Here is a 19162-nt window from a genome sequence, read left to right as displayed (position 1 = left end):
GGTATGTTGCACCTGTAGTACTCACGTTCCTGAAGCACAGACTACTATAACACTGTCCTTTGGACACACCGCTTAAGATAAGATACTAAAACCTTGTGGTCCTCATTTCTACAGACAAGTTCAGAAGTGGCCGATTCCTTGTTCTACACTTGAGTCAAAGGCTGAATCCAAATGTCAGCACTCCAGACTAGCTGACTTTGGTCTTTCACACTGTGACGTTGATTGAATAATATCATTGTGTTTAGCCCTGCTTCCAACAACATAACGCCACTTTAATATGTAAATTTAGTAAAAGTAAATTCAGTAAAACAAAGGAAATGTGTCAACCAACAAACTTAATGGCTTGAGAATAATCGGGAAAGCAACATTGACTTCTGTAAAGCAAAGAATCGGCCAGTTCTGTGCTTACCAGCAGAAATGTGTACTAATGAGGAGAGAGTATCTACAGGACATTGTGTTCCAGTGTTTCATGCTTCCGGAACGTGAGCTTGTCGCAGTGGCAACATTCTCTGGTCATTATTAAAGCCAACAAGAGCTTAGCAGAGGATGGTTTCGATCCATCGACCTCTGGGTTATGGGCCCAGCACGCGTCCGCTGCACCACTCTGCTGGATGAGGGTTTCTGGGGATGTTGCAGCGCTGATTCTAATCTGGGGGTTTGCGAGATAGAGTAGTTTGCGTCACAATAATGAGCCCATTCATACTTAATGAAAGACCAGAAGAGCAGGGCTGTGATACAGCAAGGGGCAACAGTGTTCTCTGTCGCCCCCTACAGGGAGCCCGTACCGCCCCATCCACACAGAGTCACATCTGCATAGCACTCACACAGAGCAGAGTGGCGCAGCGGAAGCGTGCTGGGCCCATAACCCAGAGGTCGATGGATCGAAACCATCCTCTGCTAACTGCTTTTCACTAAACAAAAGACAAGGAAACAGGCAGCACATGTGAAACAACCAGGTAAAGTTTGCATTGATGAAGTGAAAATGTATGGAACTACTACAGTACAGGGCCATAGAACAGCAAGGAGTGCAACTGTTTTCTCCCGTCCCTTTACAGGTAGCCCGTCCCACCCCATCCACACAGAGTCACATCTGCAGAACACTCACACAGAGCAGAGTGACGCAGCGGAAGCGTGCTGGGCCCATAACCCAGAGGTCGATGGATCGAAACCATCCTCTGCTAAGCGCTTGCTGGTTTTAGCAAAGACAATGGAATGTTATACCTGCAAATCTCATGTTTTGGAAGCATGAAATACTGCAACACAATGTCCTGTAGACATGCCTCCCAAGTTTAGATAGTCTCTCCTCATTAGTTTAAAACTAAAACCAATGAGTGTCTAATCTTAGGAGGTGTGTTTTAAGGACACTGTGTTAAAGTAGATTGTGCTTCAAGAACGAGTTCCACAGGTGCAACATACCCTTACTTTATTATTTATTAAAATAAAAAAGAGCTTAGCAGAGGATGGTTTCGATCCATCGACCTCTGGGTTATGGGCCCAGCACGCTTCCGCTGCGCCACTCTGCTCTGTGAGGGTTACCTGGGGGTGTTACAGTGTTGACTCTAAGCTGGGGGTTTGTGAGATGGAATCGTTTGCGTCACAATAATGAGCCCATTCATACTTAATGAAAGACCAGGAGAGCAGGGCCGTGATACAGCAAGGGGCAACAGTGTTCTCTGTCGCCCCCTACAGGGAGCCTCTACCGCCCCATCCACACAGTGTCACATCTGCATAGCACTCAAACAGAGCAGAGTGGTGCAGCCACACCTGGTACACAGGTAATGACCCATGGGGTTACCTAAACAACTCTCATTCAGCAGAGTGGCGCAGCGGAAGCGTGCTGGGCCCATAACCCAGAGGTCGATGGATCGAAACCATCCTCTGCTAATTGCATTTTACAAAAAAAAGACAAGGGAACAGGCGTCACATGTGAAACAACCAGGTAAATTTCACATTGATCAGGTGAAATTGTATGGAACTATCACATTATGACTGTAGGTATACATCTAAATGATATATATGGGCAAGTGTTTTCCACTCTAGAAACCCATATGACTACTCATCTATCTTCATATAAACATATAAACAGACTGCTGCAAGATGTGACGCTGCAACTTTTTAAGTCTGGATACTGACACATTGTCCATCATTTCTGCTTGCAAGTTCAAAGGTCAAAGTTGCGTGCAAGGTTTTTTTCTCAGTTTCATTTGCTTTTCACTTTCACCTCTTTCGATATCTTTAAAACTACACTTTTCATAAGTATTTATCATCATTGTTGTGGGCACATTCATCATTATGCAGATGGGTCTTACAGCCTATCTGGCATTTTTACAAACTACTGGAATGCAATGACTTGTAGAGCCAACTCTCCTAAGTTTAGACCCTTTCTTGGTTGTTGCTTCTAATCTGTTTGTTTAGGTGCGAACAACTGTGCTTTCTCCACAGTACACATTGCAGGACCGTGATACAGCAAAGGGCAACACTGCTCTCTGTCGCCCCCTACAGGGAGCCTGTCCCGCCCCATCCACACAGAGTCACATCTGCAGAGCACTCACACAGAGCAGAGTGGCGCAGCGGAAGCGTGCTGGGCCCATAACCCAGAGGTCGATGGATCGAAACCATCCTCTGCTAAGCTCTTGTTCGTTTTAATAATGACCAGGGAATGTTGCTCCTGACAAGCTCATGTTCTGGAAGCATGAAACACTGGAACACAATGTCCTGTAGACACACCTTCAGAGTTTAGATACTCTCTCCTCATTAGTCCAACTTTCTGCTGGCAAGCACAGAACTGGCCGATTTCTTGGTCTACAGAAGTCAAAGTTGCTTTCCAGGTTATTCTCAAGCCATCAAGTTTGTTGGTTGACACATTTCCGTTGTTAGTTTTACTAAATTTTCACATTAAAGTTTCCTTATGTTGTTGGAAGCAGGGCTAAACACAATGATATTATTCAATCAACGTCACAGTGTGTAAGACCGAAGTCAGCTAGTCTGGAGTGCTGACATTTGGATTCAGCCTTTGACTCAGGTGTAGAACACAAAATCGGCCACTTCTGAGCTTGTCTGTAGAAATGAGGACCAATGAGCTTTTAGTATCTTTTCTTAGGAGGTGTGTCTAAAGGACACTGTGTTACAGTAGTTTGTGCTTCCTGAATGTTGGTTCTACAGGTGCAACATACCCTTATCTTTATAAAGACAGGAAAGGGCTTAGCAGAGGATGGTTTCGATCCATCGACCACTGGGTTATGGGCCCAGCACGCTTCCGCTGCGCCACTCTGCTGGATGAAAACTGACTCGGGATGTTGCAGTGCTGACTCTAAGCTGGGGGTTTGTGAGATAGAGTAGTTTGCATCACAATAATGAGCCCATTCATACTTAATGAAAGACCAGGAGAGCAGGGCCGTGATACAGCAAGGGGCAACAGTGTTCTCTGTCGCCCCCTACAGGGAGCCCGTACCGCCCCATCCACACACGGTCACATCTGCATAGCACTCACATAGAGCAGAGTGGCGCAGCCACACCTGGTACACAGGTAATGACCCATCGGGTTACCTTAACAAACCTCATTCAGCAGAGTGGTGCAGCGGAAGCGTGCTGGGCCCATAACCCAGAGGTCGATGGATCGAAACCATCCTCTGCTAACTGCATTTTACAAAAAAATTTTTAAAAAGACAAGGAAACAGGTAGCACATGAAACAACCAGGTAAATTTCACATTGATGAGGGAAAAATTGTATGGAACTATTACAAAGTTCACAAACTATCACATTAAAACTGTCGGTATACATCTGAATTATATATATGGGAGAGTGTTTTCCACTAAAGAAAATTTAATAATGACAAGGCAGTGTTGAATGTCTGATCCGTCTTACACACCACCACCCTTCCACACCTCAGCCAACTAACACAACCATCCTCTCCTGGTCATTTATGAAGTATGCATCGGCAAGGGGTAGAGGAGTTACAGGAAGTCTTCAAGATCATTATAACAATGCGCTCACTCAACCCCACCCCTCCCCCACCACCAAACTCAGAGTAATAACTCTCACATCCACTAATGCAGCTCATTCAGCAGAGTGGCGCAGCGGAAGCGTGCTGGGCCCATAACCCAGAGGTCGATGGATCGAAACCATCCTCTGCAAAGCAGTTTTCTATTTTAATAAAGAGAAGGGTATGTTGCACCTGTAGTACTCACGTTCCTGAAGCACAGACTACTATAACAGTGTCCTTTGGACACACCGCTTAAGATAAGATACTAAAACCTCATTGGTCCTCATTTCTACAGACAAGTTCAGAAGTGGCCGATTCCTTGTTCTACACTTGAGTCAAAGGCTGAATCCAAATGTCAGCACTCCAGACTAGCTGTCTGCGGTTTTGCACACTGTGACATTGACTGAATAATATCATTGTGTTTAGCCCTGCTTCCAACAACATAGGGCCACTTTAATATGTAAATTTAGTAAAAGTAAATTTAGTAAAACAAAGGAAATGTGTCAATCAACCAACTTAATGGCTTGAGAATAACCTGGAAAGCAACTTTGACTTCTGTAGACCAAGGAATCGGCCAGTTCTGTGCTTTCCAGCAGAAAGTTGGACTAATGAGGAGAGAGTATCTAAACTCTGAAGGTGTGTCTACAGGACATTGTGTTCCAGTGTTTCATGCTTCCAGAACATGAGCTTGTCAGGGGCAACATTCCCTGGTCATTATTAAAGCCAACAAGAGCTTAGCAGAGGATGGTTTCGATCCATCGACCTCTGGGTTATGGGCCCAGCACGCTTCCGCTGCGCCACTCTGCTGGATAAAGAGTGATTCGGGATGTTGCAGTGTTGACTCTAAGTTGGGGATTTGCGAGATAGAGTAGTTTGCGTCACAATAATGAGCCCATTCATACTTAATGAAAGACCAGGAGAGCAGGGCCGTGATACAGCAAGGGGCAACAGTGTTCTCTGTCGCCCCCTACAGGGACCCCATACCGCCCCATCCACACAGAGGCCACCCACACATCTGCATGGCACTCCCACAGAGCAGAGTGGCGCAGCGGAAGCGTGCTGGGCCCATAACCCAGAGGTCGATGGATCGAAACCATCCTCTGCTAACTGCTTTACACTAAACAAAAGACAAGAAAACAGGTATCACATGTGAAACAACCAGATAGTGTTTGCATTGATGAAGTGAAAATGTATGGAACTACTACAGTACAGGGCCATAGAACAGCAAGGAGTGCAACTGTTTTCTACCGCCCCTTTACAGGTAGCCCGTCCCACCGCATCCACACAGAGTCACATCTGCAGAACACTCACACAGAGCAGAGTGACGCAGCGGAAGCGTGCTGGGCCCATAACCCAGAGGTCGATGGATCGAAACCATCCTCTGCTAAGCGCTTGCTGGTTTTAGCAAAGACAATGGAATGTTATACCTGCAAAACTCATGTTTTGGAAGCATGAAATACTGCAACACAATGTCCTGTAGACACACCATCAGAGTTTAGATACTCTCTCCTCATTAGTTTAAAACTAAAACCAATGAGTGTCTAATCTTAGGAGGTGTGGCTTAAGGACACTATGTTAAAGTAGTTTGTGCTTCAAGAATGAGTTCCACAGGTGCAACATACCCTTATCTTTATTATTTATTAAAATAAAAAAGAGCTTAGCAGAGGATGGTTTCGATCCATCGACCTCTGGGTTATGGGCACAGCACGCTTCCGCTGCGCCACTCTGCTCTGTGAGGGTTACCTGGGGATGTTACAGTGCTGACTCTAAGCTGGGGGTTTGTGAGATGGAATCGTTTGTGTCACAATAATGAGCCCATTCAGGCCGTGATACAGCAAGGGGCAACAGTGTTCTCTGTCGCCCCCTACAGGGAGCCTGTACCGCCCCATCCACACAGAGTCACATCTGCATAGCACTCACACAGAGCAGAGTGGCGCAGCCACACCTGGTACACAGGTAATGACCCATGGGGTTCCCTGAACAATCCTCATTCAGCAGAGTGGCGCAGCGGAAGCGTGCTGGGCCCATAACCCAGAGGTCGATGGATCGAAACCATCCTCTGCTAACTGTATTTTACAACAAAAAAAGACAAGGAAACAGGCGGCACATGAAACAACCAGGTAAATTTCACATTGATGAGGGAAAAATTGCATGGAACTATTACAAAGTTCACAAACTATCACATTAAAACTGTCAGTATACATCTGAACTATATATATGGGAGAGTGTTTTCCACTCCAGACTAGCTGACTTCGGTCTTGCACACTGTGACGTTGATTGAATAATATCATTGTGTTTAGCCCTGCTTCCAACAACATAGGGCCACTTTAATATGTAAATTTAGTAAAAGTAGCAAAGGAATGCAAAATGTTGTCAACCAACAAACTTGATGGCTTGAGAATAACCTGGAAAGCAACATTGACTTCTGTAGACCGAGGAATCGGCCAGTTCTGTGCTTGCCAGCAGAAAGTTGGACGAATGAGGAGAGAGTATCTAAACTCTGAAGGTGTGTCTACAGGACATTGTGTTCCAGTGTTTCATGCTTCCAGAACGTGAGCTTGTCACAGTGGCAAAATTCCCTGGTCATTATTAAAGCCAACAAGAGCTTAGCAGAGGATGGTTTCGATCCATCGACCTCTGGGTTATGGGCCCAGCACGCTTCCGCTGCGCCACTCTGCTGGATGAGGATTGACACGGGATGTTGCAGTGCTGACTCTAAGCTGGGGGTTTGTGAGATAGAGTAGTTTGCATCACAATAATGAGCCCATTCATACTTAATGAAAGACCAGAAGAGCAGGGCCGTGATACAGCAAGGGGCAACAGTGTTCTCTGTCGCCCCCTACAGGGAGCCCGTACCGCCCCATCCACACAGTCACATCTGCATGGCACTCACACAGAGCAGAGTGGCGCAGCGGAAGCGTGCTGGGCCCATAACCCAGAGGTCGATGGATCGAAACCATTCTCTGTTAACTGCTTTTCACTAAACAAAAGACAAGGAAACAGGCAGTACATGTGAAACAACCAGGTAAAGTTTGCATTGACGAAGTGAAATTGTATGGAACTACAATAGTACAGGGGCATAGAACAGCAAGGAGTGCAACTGTTTTCTGCCGCCCCTTTACAGGTAGCCCGTCCCACCCCATCCACACAGAGTCACATCTGCAGAACACTCACACAGAGCAGAGTGGCGCAGCGGAAGCGTGCTGGGCCCATAACCCAGATGTCGATGGATCGAAACCATCCTCCGCTAAGCGCTTGCTGGTTTTAGCAAAGACAATGGAATGTTATACCTGCAAAACTCATCTTTTGGAAGCATGAAATACTGCAACACAATGTCCTGTAGACACACCATCAGAGTTTAGATACTCTCTCCTCATTAGTTTAAAACTAAAACCAATGAGTGTCTAATCTTAGGAGGTGTGGCTTAAGGACACTGTGTTAAAGTAGTTTGTGCTTCAAGAACGAGTTCCACAGGTGCAACATACCCTTATCTTTATTATTTATTAAAATAAAAAAAAGCTTAGCAGAGGATGGTTTCGATCCATCGACCTCTGGGTTATGGGCCCAGCACGCTTCCCCTGCGCCACTCTGCTGAATGTGGGTTACCTGGGGATGTTACAGTGTTGACTCTAAGCTGGGGGTTTGTGAGATGGAATCATTTGTGTCACAATAATGAGCCCATTCAGGCTGTGATACAGCAAGGGGCAACAGTGTTCTCTGTCGCCCCCTACAGGGAGCCCGTACCGCCCCATCCACACAGAGTAACATCTGCAGAGCACTCACATAGAGCAGAGTGGCGCAGCCACACCTGGTTCACAGGTAATGACCCATGGGGTTCCCTTAACAACCCTCATTCAGCAGAGTGGCGCAGCGGTAGCGTGCTGGGCCCATAACCCAGAGGTCGATGGATCGAAACCATCCTCTGCTAAGCCCGTTTCAATTTTAATAAAGACAAGGGTATGTTGCACTTGTAGTACTCACGTTCCTGAAGCACAGACTATAACAGTGTCCTTTGGACACACCGCTTAAGATAAGATACTAAAACCTCATTGGTCCTCATTTCTACAGACAAGTTCAGAAGTGGCCGATTCCTTGTTCTACACTTGAGTCAAAGGCTGAATCCAAATGTCAGCACTCCAGACTAGCTGACTTCGGTCTTACACACTGTGACGTTGATTGAATAATATCATTGTGTTTAGCCCTGCTTCCAACAACATAGGGCCACTTTAATATGTAGGCTAAATTTAGTAAAAGTAAATTTAGTAAAACAAAGGAAATGTGTCAACCAACCAACTTAATGGCTTGAGAATAACCTGGAAAGCAACTTTGACTTCTGTAGACCAAGGAATCGGCCCGTTCTGTGCATTCCAGCAGAAAGTTGGACTAATGAGGAGAAAGTATCTAAACTCTGAAGGTGTGTCTACAGGACATTGTGTTCCAGTGTTTCATGCTTCCGGAACGTGAGCTTGTCACAGTGGCAACATTCCCAGGTCATTATTAAAGCCAACAAGAGCTTAGCAGAGGATGGTTTCGATCCATCGGCCTCTGGGTTATGGGCCCAGCACGCTTCCGCTGCGCCACTCTGCTGGATGAGGGTTGACTCGGGATGTTTCAGTGTTGACTCTAAGCTGGGGGTTAGTGAGATAGAGTAGTTTGCATCACAATAATGAGCCCATTCATACTTAATGAAAGACCAAGACCAAGACCAAGAGAGCAGGGCGGTGATACAGCAAGGGGCAACAATGTTCTCTGTCGCCCCCTACAGGGAGCCCGTACCGCCCCATCCACACAGAGTCACATCTGCATGGCACTCACACAGAGCAGAGTGGTGCAGCGGAAGCGTGCTGGGCCCATAACCCAGAGGTCGATGGATCGAAACCATCCTCTGCTAAGTTCTAGCCAATTTTAATAATGACAAGGGAATGTTGAGTGTCTGATCCCTCTTACACACCTCGCTCCTCATTAGTCCAAATTTCTGATGGTAAGCACAGAAGTGGCCAATTTCATGGTCTACAGAAGTCAATGTTGCTTTCCAGGTTATTCTCAAGCCATCAAGTTTGTTGGTTGACACATTTTCTTTGTTACTTTCTGCCCCACCAATAGACAATGGCAAGTACATTGCAGAATGGCAAGTACATCTCAGCCACTCCCAGAAATGCAAGTCTACACATCCCATTCTCCTGTCTGTCCGAGTGCAGAACCCAAGAAGCAAGGATGCGGTAATTATTAGGCTATTATTAGTATTGGGCTAATACTTTTTTACCCCAAACCACAGCCAAGAACTGTGGAAGTGAAAAATGTTCCCCATGGAATCCACTGAAACTTACAGGCCAGGGAACTTGAAAAACATGAATGATATTATGCATGGATAAAGCTATTCACATAGCCTTTCGCACATGTACATACTAAACACAGCTTTTGGACAGCATGTCCAACAACATAAGGAAACTTTAAGAAGTAAATCTGTCAACTTTTAGAAAAGCCAGTCCTTGTTTGATCCCACTTACACACCTCCACCCTTCCATACCTCACCCAACCAGCACAACCATCCTCTCTTGGTCATTCATTAAGTACGCATGGGCAAGGGGAAGAGGAGTTACAGGAAGTCTTCAAGATCATTATAACAATGCGCTCACTCAATCCCAGCCCTCCCCCACCACCAAACTCAGAGTAATGACTCTCACATCCAGTACCACTGCTCATTCAGCAGAGTGGCGCAGCGGAAGCGTGCTGGGCCCATAACCCAGAGGTCGATGGATCGAAACCATCCTCTGCTAACTGCTTTTCACTAAACAAAAGACAAGCAAACAGCCGGCACATGTGAAACAACCAGGTAAAGTTTGCACTGATGAAGTGAAATGATATGGAACTACTACAGTACAGGGCCATAGAACAGCAAGGAGTGCAACTGTTTTCTACTGCCCCTTTACAGCCCATCCCATCCCATCCACACAGAGTCACATCTGCATGGCGCTCACACAGAGCAGAGTGGCGCAGCGGAAGCGTGCTGGGCCCATAACCCAGAGGTCGATGGATCGAAACCATCCTCTGCTAAGCTCTTGCTGGCTTTAGCAAAGACAATGTGTCACAATAATGAGCCCATTCATACTTAATGAAAGACCAGGAGAGCAGGGCCGTGATACAGCAAGGGGCAAAACTGTTCTCTGTCGCCCCCTACAGGGAGCCCGTACCGCCCCATCCACACAGTCACATCTGCAGAGCACTCACATAGAGCAGAATGGCGCAGCCACACCTGGTACACAGGTAATGACCCATGGGGTTACTTTAATAACCCTCATTCAGCAGAGTGGCGCAGCGGAAGCGTGCTGGGCCCATAACCCAGAGGTCAATGGATCGAAACCATCCTCTGCTAAAGGCTTTTTACAAAAAAAATAGACAGAGGAACAGGCGGCACATGTGAAACTTATCAAGTAAATAAGAAACAACCAGGTAAATTTCACACTGATGAGGTGAAATTGTATGGAACTATTACAAAGTTCAGAAAAGCCAGTCCTTGTTTGATCCCTCTTACACACCCCCTTCCATACCTCACCCAACCAGCACAACCATCCACTCCTGGTCATTCATTAAGTATGCATGGGCAAGGGGAAGAGGAGTTCTTCCCCCTCTGGCAAATACATGAAATGTGGGCCTTTCTTTGTCTGAGCTTCAGATAGTCATCATAAATGGGTTATTATCAGGCCATTAACATTGGTTGCTGGGGACATCTGGTGGTGGAGGATTTTCTGTAATCTTCTTTGCCTTTCTAATAACTTTCAATAGTTTAGCAATATATATATATATATATATATATATATATATACACGCATATACGTACATGTGTTTCCCCTAGTGCAACTACAGTAGAGGGTACAGGAAGGAGTGAAACTCTTTTCTCCAATTACAGGAAGTCTTCAAGATCATTATAACAATGCGCTCACTCAACCATGCCCCTCCCCCACCACCCAGCTAAGAGTAATGACTCTCACATCCAGTAACACAGCTCATTCAGCAGAGTGGCGCAGCGGAAGCGTGCTGGGCCCATAACCCAGAGGTCGATGGATCAAAACCATCCTCTGCTAACTGCATTTTACAAAAGAAAGACAAGGAAACAGGTGGCACATGAAACAACCAGGTAAATTTCACATTGATGAGGGAAAAATTGTATGGAACTATTACAAAGTTCACAAACTATCGCATTAAAACTGTCGGTATACATCTGAATTATATATATGGGAGAGTGTTTTCAACTAAAGAAAATTTAACAATGACAAGGCAGTGTTGAATGTCTGATCCGTCTTACACACCTCCACCCTTCCACACCTCAGCCAACTAACACAACCATCCTCTCCTGGTCATTTATGAAGTATGCATCGGCAAGGGGTAGAGGAGTTACAGGAAGTCTTCAAGATCATTATTATAATGAGGTCACTCAACCCCACCCCTCCCCCACCACCCAGCACAGAGTAATGACTCTCACATCCAGTATCACTGGTCATTCAGCAGAGTGGCGCAGCGGAAGCGTGCTGGGCCCATAACCCAGAGGTCGATGGATCGAAATCATCCTCTGCTAACTGCATTTTACAAAAAAAACACACAAGCGAACTGGTGGCACATGTGAAACAATCAGGTAAATTTCGCAGTGATGAGGTGAAACCGTGTGGAACTACTACAAAGTTCACAAACTATCACATTATGAATGTAGGTAGGCTATACATCAGAATAACATATATGGGCAAGTGTTTTCCACTAAAGAAACCCATATGACTGCTCATTTATCCACAAGTGAACATACCGAAGACTGCTGCAAAATGCGAAGCTGCCACTTCCAAAGTCTGGATACTGACACATTGTCCCATCATTTCTGCTTTTTAGTTCTGAGGTCAAAGTTGCTTACAAGGTTTTTTCTCAGTTTCATTTGCTTTTCACTTTCACCTCTTTCGATATCTTTAAAACTACACTTTTCATAAGTATTTGTCATCATTGTTGTGGGCACATTCATCGTTATGCACAGTACTCCTGGTCTTACGGTTCATCTGGCTATTTTACAAACTACTGGAATGCAATGTCTTGTAGAGCCAACTCTCCTAAGTTTAGACCCTTTCTTGGTTGTTGCTTCTAATCTGTTTGTTTAGGTGCAAACAACTGTGCCTTCTCCACAGTACACATTGCAGGACCGTGATACAGCAAATGGCAACACTGCTCTCTGTCGCCCCCTACAGGGAGCCTGTCCCGCCCCATCCACAGAGAGTCACATCTGCATGGCACTCGCACAGAGCAGAGTGGCGCAGCGGAAGCGTGCTGGGCCCATAACCCAGAGGTCGATGGATCGAAACCATCCTCTGCTAAGCCCTTCTCTATTTTAATAAAGAGAAGGGTATGTTGCACCTGTAGTACTCACGTTCCTGAAGCACAGACTACTATAACAGTGTCCTTTGGACACACCGCTTAAGACAAGATACTAAAACCTCATGGTCCTCATTTCTACAGAGAAGTTCAGAAGTGGCCGATTCCTTGTTCTACACTTGAGTCAAAGGCTGAATCCAAATGTCAGCACTCCAGACTAGCTGACTTCGGTCTTGCACACTGTGACGTTGATTGAGTAATAACATTGTGTTTAGCCCTGCTTCCAACAACACAAGGAAACTTTAATATGAAAATTTAGTAAAACTAACAACGGAAATGTGTCAACCAACAAACTTGATGGCTTGAGAATAATCGGGAAAGCAACATTGACTTCTGTAGACCAAGGAATCGGCCAGTTCTGTGATTGCCAGCAGAAAGTTGGACTAATGAGGAGAGAGTATCTAAACTCTGAAGGTGTGTCTACAGGACATTGTGTTCCAGTGTTTCATGCTTCCGGAACGTGAGCTTGTCACAGTGGCAACATTCCCTGGTCATTATTAAAGCCAACAAGAGCTTAGCAGAGGATGGTTTCGATCCATCGACCTCTGGGTTATGGGCCCAGCACGCTTCCGCTGCGCCACTCTGCTGGATGAGGGTTTTTGGGGATGTTGCAGCGCTGATTCTAAGCTGGGGGTTTGCGAGATAGAGTAGTTTGCGTCACAATAATGAGCCCATTCATACTTAATGAAAGACCAGAAGAGCAGGGCCGTGATACAGCAAGGGGCAACAGTGTTCTCTGTCGCCCCCTACAGGGAGCCCGTACCGCCCCATCAACAGAGTCACATCTGCATAGCACTCACACAGAGCAGAGTGGTGCAGCGGAAGCGTGCTGGGCCCATAACCCAGAGGTCGATGGATCGAAACCATCCTCTGCTAACTGCTTTTCACTAAACAAAAGACAAGGAAACAGACAGCACCTGTGAAACAACCAGGTAAAGTTTGCATTGATGAAGTGAAAATGTGCTTCAAGAACGAGTTCCACAGGTGCAACATACCCTTATCTTTATTATTTATTAAAATAAAAAAGAGCTTAGCAGAGGATGGTTTCGATCCATCGACCTCTGGGTTATGGGCCCAGCACGCTTCCGCTGCGCCACTCTGCTGAATGGGGGTTACCTGGGGATGTTACAGTGTTGACTCTAAGCTGGGGGTTTGTGATATGGAATCATTTGTGTCACAATAATGAGCCCATTCAGGCTGTGATACAGCAAGGGGCAACAGTGTTCTCTGTCGCCCCCTACAGGGAGCCCGTACCGCCCCATCCACACAGAGTCACATCTGCATAGCACTCACACAGAGCAGAGTTACCTGCTTCACAGGTAATGACCCATGGGGTTCCCTTAAAAACCCTCATTCAGTAGAGTGGCGCAGCGGAAGCGTGCTGGGCCCATAACCCAGAGGTCGATGGATCGAAACCATCCTCTGCTAGGCTCTTTTTTATTTTAATAAAGAGAAGGGTATGTTGCACCTGTAGTACTCACGTTCCTGAAGCACAGACTACTATAACAGTGTCCTTTGGACACACCGCTTAAGATAAGATATTAAAACCTCATGGTCTTCATTTCTACAGACAAGTTCAGAAGTGGCCGATTCCTTGTTCTACACTTGAGTCAAAGGCTGAATCCAAATGTCAGCACTCCAGACTAGCTGACTTCGGTCTTACACACTGTGACGTTGATTGAATAATATCATTGTGTTTAGCCCTGCTTCCAACAACATAAGGCCACTTTAATATGTAAATTTAGTAAAAGTAAATTTAGTAAAACAAAGGAAATGTGTCAACCAACCAACTTAATGGCTTGAGAATAACCTGGAAAGCAACTTTGACTTCTGTAGACCAAGGAATCGGCCCGTTCTGTGCTTTCCAGCAGAAAGTTGGACTAATGAGGAGAAAGTATCTAAACTCTGAAGGTGTGTCTACAGGACATTGTGTTCCAGTGTTTCATGCTTCCGGAACGTGAGCTTGTCACAGTAGCAACATTCCCTGGTCATTATTAAAGCCAACAAGAAATTAGCAGAGGATGGTTTCGATCCATCGACCTCTGGGTTATGGGCCCAGCACGCTTCCGCTGCGCCACTCTGCTGAATGAAGGTTGGCTCGGGATGTTGCAGTGCTGACTCTAAGCTGGGGGTTAGTGAGATAGAGTAGTTTGCGTCACAATAATGAGCCCATTCATACTTAATGAAAGACCAGAAGAGCAGGACCATGATACAGCAAGGGGCAACAGTGTTCTCTGTCGCCCCCTACAGGGAGCCCATACCGCCCCATCCACACAGAGTCACATCTGCATCGCACTTACACAGAGCAGAGTGGCGCAGCGGAAGCGTGCTGGGCCCATAACCCAGAGGTCGATGGATCGAAACCATCCTCTGCTAAGCTCTTTTTTATTTTAATAAAGACAAGGGTATGTTGAGTGTCTGATCCCTCCTACACACCTCACCCAAACACCTCGCTCCTCATTAGTCCAAATTTCTGATGGTAAGCACAGAAGTGGCCAATTTCATGGTCTACAGAAGTCAATGTTGCTTTCCAGGTTATTCTCAAGCCATCAAGTTTGTTGGTTGACACATTTTCTTGTTACTTTCTGCCCCACCAATAGACAATGGCAAGTACATTGCAGAATGGCAAGTACATCTCAGCCACTCCCAGGAATGCAAGTCTACACATCCCATTCTCCTGTCTGTCCGAGTGCAGAACGCAAGAAGCAAGGATGCGGTAATTATTAGGCTATTATTAGTATTGGGCTAATACTTTTTTATCCCAAACCACAGCCAAGAATTGTGGAAGTGAAAAATGTTCCCCATGGAATCCACTGACACTTACAGGCCAGGGAACTTGAAAAACATGAACGATATTATGCATGGATAAAGCTATTCACATAGCCTTTCGCACATGTACATACTAAACACAGCTTTTGGACAGCATGTCCAACAACATAAGGAAACTTTAAGAAGTTAATCTGTCAGCTTTTAGAAAAGCCAGTCCTTGTTCGATCCCTCTTACACACCTCCACCCTTCCATACCTCATCCAACCAGCACAACCATCCTCTCCTGGTCATTCATTAAGTACGCATGGGCAAGGGGAAGAGGAGTTACAGGAAGTCTTCAAGATCATTATAACAATGCGCTCACTCAACCCCAGCCCTCCCCCACCACCAAACTCAGAGTAATGACTCTCACATCCAGTACCACTGCTCATTCAGCAGAGTGGCGCAGCGGAAGCGTGCTGGGCCCATAACCCAGAGGTCGATGGATCGAAACCATCCTCTGCTAACTGCTTTTCACTAAACAAAAGACAAGCAAACAGGCGGCACATGTGAAACAACCAGGTAAAGTTTGCATTGATGAAGTGAAATGATATGGAACTACTACAGTACAGGGCCATAGAACAGCAAGGAGTGCAACTGTTTTCTACTGCCCCTTTACAGCCCAGCCCATCCCATCCCATCCACACAGAGTCACATCTGCATGGCGCTCACACAGAGCAGAGTGGCGCAGCGGAAGCGTGCTGGGCCCATAACCCAGAGGTCGATGGATCGAAACCATCCTCTGCTAAGCTCTTGCTGGCTTTAGCAAAGACAATGGAATGTTATACTTGCAAAACTCATGTTTTGGAAGCATGAAATACTGCAACACAATGTCCTGTAGACATGCCTCCAAAGTTTAGATAGTCTCTCCTCGTTAGTTTAAAACTAAAACCAATGAGTGTCTAATCTTAGGAGGTGTGTCTTAAGGACACTTTGTTAAAGTAGTTTGTGCTTCAAGAACGTGAATTCCACAGGTGCAACAAACCCTTATCTTTATTAAAATAGAAAAGAGCGTAGCAGAGAACGGTTTCGATCCATCGACCTCTGGGTTATGGGCCCAGCACGCTTCCGCTGAGCCACTCTGCGGAACGAGGGTTGACTTGGGGATGTTGCAGTGTTGACTCTAAGCTGGGGGTTTGCGAGATAGAGTAGTTTGCGTCACAATAATGAGCCCATTCATACTTAATGAAAGACCAGGAGAGCGGGGCCGTGATACAGCAAGAGGCAAGAGTGTTCTCTGTCGCCCCCTACAGGGAGCCCGTACCGCCCTATCAACAGAGTCACATCTGCAGGACACTCACACAGAGCAGAGTGGCGTAGCCACACCTGGTACACAGGTTAATGACCCATGGGGTTACCTTAATAACCCTCCTTCAGCAGAGTGGCGCAGCGGAAGCGTGCTGGGCCCATAACCCAGAGGTCGATGGATCGAAACCATCCTCTGCTAAGCACTTTTCTATTTTAATAAAGAGAAGGGTATGTTGCACCTGTAGTACTCACGTTCCTGAAGCACAGACTACTATAACAGTGTCCTTTGGACACACCGCTTAAGATAAGATACTAAAATCTCATGGTCCTCATTTCTACAGACAAGTTCAGAAGTGGCCGATTGCTTGTTCTACACTTGAGTCAAAGGCTGAATCCAAATGTCAGCACTCCAGACTAGCAGACTTCGGTCTTACACACTGTGACGTTGATTGAATAATATCATTGTGTTTAGCCCTGCTTCCAACAACATAAGGCCACTTTAATATGTAAATTTAGTAAAAGTAAATTTAGTAAAACAAAGGAAATGTGTCAACCAACCAACTTAATGGCTTGAGAATAACCTGGAAAGCAACTTTGACTTCTGTAGACTAAGGAATCGGCCAGTTCTGTGCTTGCCAGCAGAAAGTTGGACTAATGAGGAGAGAGTATCTAAACTCTGAAGGTGTGTCTACAGGACATTGTGTTCCAGTGTTTCATGCTTCCAGAACATGAGCTTGTCAGGAGCAACATTCCCTGGTCATTATTAAAACGAACAAGCGCTTAGCAGAGGATGGTTTCGATCCATCGACCTCTGGGTTATGGGCCCAGCACGCTTCCGCTGCGCCACTCTGCTGGATGAAGAGTGACTCGGGATGTTTCAGTGTTGACTCTAAGCTGGGGGTTAGTGAGCGAGAATAGTTTGCATCACAATAATGAGCCCATTCATACTTAATGAAAGACCAAGAGAGCAGGGCCGTGATACAGCAAGGGGCAACAGTGTTCTCTGTCGCCCCCTACAAGGAGCCCATACCGCCCCATCCAAACAGAGTCACATCTGCATGGCACTCACACAGAGCAGAGTGGCGCAGCGGAAGCGTGCTGGGCCCATAACCCAGAGGTCGATGGATCGAAACCATCCTCTGCTAAGCTCCTGCCAATTTTAATAATGACAAGGGAATGTTGAGTGTCTGATCCCTCTTACACACTTCACCCAAACACCTCGCTCCTCATTAGTCCAAATTTCTGATGGTAAGCACAGAAGTGGCCCATTTCATGGTCTACAGAAGTCAATGTTGCTTTCCAGGTTATTCTCAAGCCATCAAGTTTGTTGGTTGACACATTTTCTTTGTTACTTTCTGCCCCACCAATAGACAATGGCAAGTACATTGCAGAATGGCAAGTACATCTCAGCCACTCCCAGAAATGCAAGTCTACACATCCCATTCTCCTGTCTGTCCAGAACCCAAGAAGCAAGGATGCGGTAATTATTAGGCTATTATTAGTATTGGGCTAATACTTTTTTATCCCAAACCACAGCCAAGAACTGTGGAAGTGAAAAATGTTCCCCATGGAATCCACTGAAACTTACAGGCCAGGGAACTTGAAAAACATGAACGATATTATGCATGGATAAAGCTATTCACATAGCCTTTCGCACATGTACATACTAAACACAGCTTTTGGACAGCATGTCCAACAACATAAGGAAACTTTAAGAAGTAAATCTGTCAGCTTTTAGAAAAGCCAGTCCTTGTTCGATCACACACCTCCACCCTTCCATACCTCACCCAACCAGCACAACCATCCTCTCCTGGTCATTCATTAAGTACGCATGGGCAAGGGGAAGAGGAGTTACAGGAAGTCTTCAAGATCATTATAACAATGCGCTCACTCAACCCCAGCCCTCCCCCACCACCAAACTCAGAGTAATAACTCTCACATCCAGTAACACAGCTCATTCAGCAGAGTGGCGCAGCGGAAGCGTGCTGGGCCCATAACCCAGAGGTCGATGGATCGAAACCATCCTCTGCTAACAGCTTTTTACAAAAGAAAGACAAGGAAACAGGCAGCACGTGTGAAACAACCCGCTAAAGTTTGCATTGACGAAGTGAAATTGTATGGAACTACTACAGTACAGGGCCATAGAACAGCAAGGAGTGCAACTGTTTTCTACTGCCCCTTTACAGGTAGCCTGTCCCACCCCATCCACACAGAGTCACATCTGCAGAGCACTCACACAGAGCAGAGTGGCGCAGCGGAAGCGTGCTGGGCCCATAACCCAGAGGTCGATGGATCGAAACCATCCTCTGCTAAGTTCTTGCTGGTTTTAGCAAAGACAATGGAATGTTATACCTGCAAAACTGCAACACAATGTCCTGTAAACATGCCTCAGAAGTTTAGATAGTCTCTCCTCATTAGTTTAAAATTAAACCAATGAGTGTCTAATCTTAGGAGGTGTGTCTTAAGGACACTATGTTAAAGTAGTTTGTGCTTCAAGAACGTGAATTCCACAGGTGCAACAAACCCTTATCTTTATTAAAATAGAAAAGAGCTTAGCAGAGGATGGTTTCGATCCATCGACCTCTGGGTTATGGGCCCAGCACGCTTCCGCTGCGCCACTCTGCTGAATGAGAGTTACCTGGGGATGTTACAGTGTTGACTCTAAGCTGGGGGTTTGCATCACAATAACAAGCTTAATGGCTCCCCACAGGTCATTA

The 19162-nt window shown here is 46.0% G+C and overlaps 16 non-coding genes across 16 annotated transcripts; all 16 read left to right on the top strand.

The window, feature by feature from the left end:
* The first annotated feature begins 828 nt into the window (after nt 1-828).
* Nucleotides 829-900, top strand: trnam-cau (transfer RNA methionine (anticodon CAU)). The gene has a single exon. It is a non-coding gene; the product is annotated as a tRNA-Met (tRNA).
* A 912-nt stretch (nt 901-1812) lies between these two features.
* Nucleotides 1813-1884, top strand: trnam-cau (transfer RNA methionine (anticodon CAU)). The gene has a single exon. It is a non-coding gene; the product is annotated as a tRNA-Met (tRNA).
* Nucleotides 1885-2556: 672 nt separating this feature from the next.
* Nucleotides 2557-2628, top strand: trnam-cau (transfer RNA methionine (anticodon CAU)). The gene has a single exon. It is a non-coding gene; the product is annotated as a tRNA-Met (tRNA).
* Nucleotides 2629-5017: 2389 nt separating this feature from the next.
* Nucleotides 5018-5089, top strand: trnam-cau (transfer RNA methionine (anticodon CAU)). The gene has a single exon. It is a non-coding gene; the product is annotated as a tRNA-Met (tRNA).
* Nucleotides 5090-5976: 887 nt separating this feature from the next.
* On the top strand, nt 5977-6048 carry trnam-cau (transfer RNA methionine (anticodon CAU)). The gene has a single exon. It is a non-coding gene; the product is annotated as a tRNA-Met (tRNA).
* A 1791-nt stretch (nt 6049-7839) lies between these two features.
* On the top strand, nt 7840-7911 carry trnam-cau (transfer RNA methionine (anticodon CAU)). Its single transcript has one exon. It is a non-coding gene; the product is annotated as a tRNA-Met (tRNA).
* Nucleotides 7912-9688: 1777 nt separating this feature from the next.
* On the top strand, nt 9689-9760 carry trnam-cau (transfer RNA methionine (anticodon CAU)). Its single transcript has one exon. It is a non-coding gene; the product is annotated as a tRNA-Met (tRNA).
* A 205-nt stretch (nt 9761-9965) lies between these two features.
* On the top strand, nt 9966-10037 carry trnam-cau (transfer RNA methionine (anticodon CAU)). Its single transcript has one exon. It is a non-coding gene; the product is annotated as a tRNA-Met (tRNA).
* Nucleotides 10038-12259: 2222 nt separating this feature from the next.
* On the top strand, nt 12260-12331 carry trnam-cau (transfer RNA methionine (anticodon CAU)). The gene has a single exon. It is a non-coding gene; the product is annotated as a tRNA-Met (tRNA).
* Nucleotides 12332-14693: 2362 nt separating this feature from the next.
* trnam-cau (transfer RNA methionine (anticodon CAU)) lies at nt 14694-14765 on the top strand. The gene has a single exon. It is a non-coding gene; the product is annotated as a tRNA-Met (tRNA).
* Nucleotides 14766-15591: 826 nt separating this feature from the next.
* trnam-cau (transfer RNA methionine (anticodon CAU)) lies at nt 15592-15663 on the top strand. The gene has a single exon. It is a non-coding gene; the product is annotated as a tRNA-Met (tRNA).
* Nucleotides 15664-15873: 210 nt separating this feature from the next.
* Nucleotides 15874-15945, top strand: trnam-cau (transfer RNA methionine (anticodon CAU)). The gene has a single exon. It is a non-coding gene; the product is annotated as a tRNA-Met (tRNA).
* Nucleotides 15946-16572: 627 nt separating this feature from the next.
* Nucleotides 16573-16644, top strand: trnam-cau (transfer RNA methionine (anticodon CAU)). The gene has a single exon. It is a non-coding gene; the product is annotated as a tRNA-Met (tRNA).
* An 874-nt stretch (nt 16645-17518) lies between these two features.
* Nucleotides 17519-17590, top strand: trnam-cau (transfer RNA methionine (anticodon CAU)). The gene has a single exon. It is a non-coding gene; the product is annotated as a tRNA-Met (tRNA).
* Nucleotides 17591-18405: 815 nt separating this feature from the next.
* Nucleotides 18406-18477, top strand: trnam-cau (transfer RNA methionine (anticodon CAU)). Its single transcript has one exon. It is a non-coding gene; the product is annotated as a tRNA-Met (tRNA).
* A 208-nt stretch (nt 18478-18685) lies between these two features.
* trnam-cau (transfer RNA methionine (anticodon CAU)) lies at nt 18686-18757 on the top strand. Its single transcript has one exon. It is a non-coding gene; the product is annotated as a tRNA-Met (tRNA).
* Nucleotides 18758-19162: the final 405 nt, after the last annotated feature.

The sequence above is a fragment of the Anguilla rostrata genome, chromosome 5, assembly GCF_018555375.3.
Source record: "Anguilla rostrata isolate EN2019 chromosome 5, ASM1855537v3, whole genome shotgun sequence".
Lineage (NCBI taxonomy): Eukaryota > Metazoa > Chordata > Actinopteri > Anguilliformes > Anguillidae > Anguilla > Anguilla rostrata.
The sequence above is the reverse complement of the archived record's forward strand: the minus strand, read 5'-3'. Positions and strand labels throughout refer to the sequence as shown.